This window comes from Salvelinus fontinalis, chromosome 25 (genome assembly GCF_029448725.1).
Source record: "Salvelinus fontinalis isolate EN_2023a chromosome 25, ASM2944872v1, whole genome shotgun sequence".
NCBI lineage: Eukaryota > Metazoa > Chordata > Actinopteri > Salmoniformes > Salmonidae > Salvelinus > Salvelinus fontinalis.
Genome location: NC_074689.1, coordinates 39923326 through 39927693, shown reverse-complemented (window position 1 = coordinate 39927693; position 4368 = coordinate 39923326).

The window sequence follows — 4368 nt, the reverse complement described above, 5'->3', positions numbered from 1 at the left end:
TGTGGCAAGGCTGTGGCAAGGCTGTGGCAAGGCTGTGCCAAGGCTGTGCCAAGGCTGTGGCAAGGCTGTGGCAAGGCTGTGGCAAGGCTGTGGCAAGGCTGTGCCAAGGCTGTGGCAAGGCTGTGCCAAGGCTGTGGCAAGGCTGTGGCAAGGCTGTGGCAAGGCTGTGGCAAGGCTGTGCCAAGGCTGTGGCAAGGCTGTGGCAATGCTGTGCCAAGGCTGTGACAAGGCTGTGGAAAGACTGAAAGACAGGGTTTCAACTTTAGAATGTAGGGCCGTTGCCAACTCTATGGGCACAAAAAACACACACATACACAGGGAAACCTGGCGGATCGGGAAACCTGAATGGAACTCCTGAAACGTATGAATCATGTCAGTGTGGACTGTGATATCATATCCCCGTTTAGCCTGATGGGAATGTCCCCCGTTTAGCCTGATGGAGGAAAGCTGCACAATTCATTAAAAACGACATGAGTCATACAATCCGTGTTCGTCAGCTTCTGGAAAGGGAACTAAGCCAGTCTGACAACAGATCAGAAACCATTTTTCAGAATAATGTACATTTAAATGCATTTCCACTGTGTAGAGTAATAATGAAACACCTAATGTTACCAAAATAACCCAAAATGGTTATCCTACGGGGACAGTTGAATATCCTTTTTAGAACACTTTCTTTGTAAGCCCGTAGTTAACACCTCACATTGTGATACTGCTATTTAACACGCTTGGACTGCAGTGCATTATAATACACTGCGTTCAGTTGTATTCAGGCAGTAACATTAGGTGTTTCATTATTGCTCTTCACAGTGGAAATGCATTTAAATGTACATTATTCAGAAAAATGGTTTCTGATCTGTTGTCAGACTGATTTAGTTCCCTTTCCAGAAGCTGACGAACACGGATTGTATGGCTGATGTCGTTTTTAATGAATTTTACAGCTTTCCTCCATCAGCACTTCACAAGTGGGGTTTCTTCAAAGGGTTCTCCTATGGGGACAGCTGAAGAACCCTTTTAGGTTCTAGATAGCACCTTTTTTGGAGCGTAGGTTCTCTCTTATTGTATCTGTGGTGTGAAGGAAACACATAGTATACCAGACACTAAGCACACCAGACTGTCTCATCCTGGCTCATAACCACACGGTGTCACTGTGTACTGTCTCATCCTGGCTCACTGAGTACTGTCTCATCCTGGCTCACTGAGTACTGTCTCATCCTGGCTCACTGAGTACTGTCTCATCCTGGCTCACTGAGTACTGTCTCATTCTGGCTCACTGTGTACTGTCTCCTCCTGGCTCACTGGGTACTGTCTCATCCTGGCTCACTGAGTACTGTCTCATCCTGGCTCACTGAGTACTGTCTCTTCCTGGCTCATTGAGTACTGTCTCATTCTGGCTCACTGAGTACTGTCTCACCCTGGCTCACTGGGTACTGTCTCATCCTGGCTCATTGAGTACTGTCTCCTCCTGGCTCACTGGGTACTGTCTCATCCTGGCTCGCTGAGTACTGTCTCATCCTGGCTCACTGAGTACTGTCTCATTCTGGCTCACTGTGTACTGTCTCATCCTGGCTCACTGAGTACTGTCTCATCCTGGCTCACTGAGTACTGTCTCCTCCTGGCTCACTGAGTACTGTCTCATCCTGGCTCACTGAGTACTGTCTCATTCTGGCTCACTGTGTACTGTCTCATCCTGGCTCACTGGGTACTGTCTCATCCTGGCTCACTGAGTACTGTCTCCTCCTGGCTCACTGAGTACTGTCTCATCCTGGCTTACTGAGTATCTGTCTCATCCTGGCTCACTGAGTACTGTCTCTTCCTGAATCACTGAGTACTGTCTCCTCCTGGCTCACTGAGTACTGTCTCCTCCTGGCTCACTGAGTACTGTCTCCTCCTGGCTCACTGAGTACAGTCTCATCCTGGCTCACTGAGTACAGTCTCCTCCTGGCTCATTGTTTACTGTCTCATCCTGGCTCACTGAGTACTGTCTCCTCCTGGCTCATTGAGTACTGTCTCATCCTGGCTCACTGAGTACTGTCTCATCCTGGCTCACTGAGTACTGTCTCTTCCTGAATCACTGAGTACTGTCTCATCCTGGCTCACTGAGTACTGTCTCATCCTGGCTCACTGAATACTGCCTCATCCTGGCTCACTGAGTACTGTCTCTTCCTGAATCACTGAGTACTGTCTCATCCTGGCTCACTGAGTACTGTCTCATCCTGGCTTACTGAGTATCTGTCTCATCCTGGCTCACTGAGTACTGTCTCCTCCTGGCTCACTGAGTACTGTCTCTTCCTGAATCACTGACTACTGTCTCATCCTGGCTCACTGAGTACTGTCTCATCCTGGCTCACTGAGTACTGTCTCCTCCTGGCTCACTGAGTACTGTCTCCTCCTGGCTCACTGAGTACTGTCTCATTCTGGCTCATTGAGTACTGTCTCATCCTGGCTCACTGAGTACTGTCTCATCCTGGCTCACTGTGTACTGTCTCCTCCTGGCTCACTGAGTACTTTCTCATCCTGGCTCACTGAGTACTGTCTCATTCTTGCTCACTGAGTACTGTCTCATCCTGGCTCACTGAGTACTGTCTCATCCTGGCTCACTGTGTACTGTCTCTTCCTGAATCACTGAGTACTGTCTCCTCCCGGCTCACTGAGTACTGTCTCCTCCTGGCTCACTGAGTACTGTCTCATCCTGGCTCACTGAGTACTGTCTCATCCTGGCTCACTGTGTACTGTCTCATTCTTGCTCACTGAGTACTGTCTCATCCTGGATCACTGAGTACTGTCTCCTCCTGGCTCACTGAGTACTGTCTCATCCAGGATCACTGAGTACTGTCTCCTCCTGGCTCACTGAGTACTGTCTCATTCTGGCTCACTGAGTACTGTCTCATTCTTGCTCACTGAGTACTGTCTCATTCTTGCTCACTGAGTACTGTCTCATCCTGGCTCACTGAGTACTGTCTCATCCTGGATCACTGAGTACTGTCTCCTCCTGGCTCACTGAGTACTGTCTCCTCCTGGCTCACTGTGTACTGTCTAATTCTTGCTCACTGAGTACTGTCTCATCCTGGCTCACTGAGTACTGTCTCCTCCTGGCTCACTGTGTACTGTCTTCTCCTGGCTCACTGAGTACTGTCTCATCCTGGCTCACTGTGTCTGTCTCATTCTTGCTCACTGAGTACTGTCTCCGCCTGGCTCACTGTGTACTGTCTCATTCTTGCTCACTGAGTACTGTCTCATCCTGGCTCACTGAGTACTTTCTCCTCCTGGCTCACTGTGTACTGTCTCATTCTTGCTCACTGAGTACTGTCTCCTCCTGGCTAAATGAGTACTGTCTCATCCTGGCTCACTGAGTACTGTCTCCTCCTGGCTCACCGAGTACTGTCTCTCCTGAATCACTGAGTACTGTCTCATCCTGGCTCACCGAGTACTGTCTCTCCTGAATCACTGAGTACTGTCTCCTCCTGGCTCACTGAGTACTGTCTCATCCTGGCTCATTGAGTACTGTCTCATTCTTGCTCACTGAGTACTGTCTCATTCTTGCTCACTGAGTACTGTCTCATCCTGGCTCACTGTGTACTGTCTCATTCTTGCTCACTGAGTACTGTCTCCTCCTGGCTCACTGAGTACTGTCTCCTCCTGGCTCACTGTGTACTGTCTCATTCTTGCTCACTGAGTACTGTCTCATCCTGGCTCACTGAGTACTGTCTCCTCCTGGCTCACTGTGTACTGTCTTCTCCTGGCTCACTGAGTACTGTCTCATCCTGGCTCAAGGCCACACCGTGTCACTGAGTACTGTCCTATCCTGGCTCCAAGCCACAATGTGTAACTGTGGACTGTCTCATCCGGGCTCACTGCATTACAATAGTTCAAAAGAGACAGGATTTGATGAAGGATAGAGAAAATTAAATAATGGTTAACTAATAACCAGTGTGAAGAATGAGCTTGAAGTTCTGACTGAATTCTACTGTCAACATAATGAAACATCTCAATCACTAGAACCAATGCTCAGTATTCTTCTGATCCAGAACACAAGAGAAAGTAGACTGTAAAGAAAGAGATTCATGTATTTTATCCAATGGAAAGTAACTACCTGAAGTATTCTGCCCCCTAGTGGATGGAGATGGAAGACATATATTCCTACCTGAGGTCTTCTGCCCCCTAGTGGACGGAGATGGAAGACATATATTCCTACCTGAGGTATTCTGCCCCCTAGTGGATGAAGACGGAAGACATATATTCCTACCTGAAGTATTCTGCCCCCTAGTGGATGGAGATGAAAGACATATATTCCTACCTGAAGTCTTCTGCCCCCTAGTGGATGGAGATGGAAGACAAATTTTCCTACCTGAGGTATTCTGCCCCCTAGTG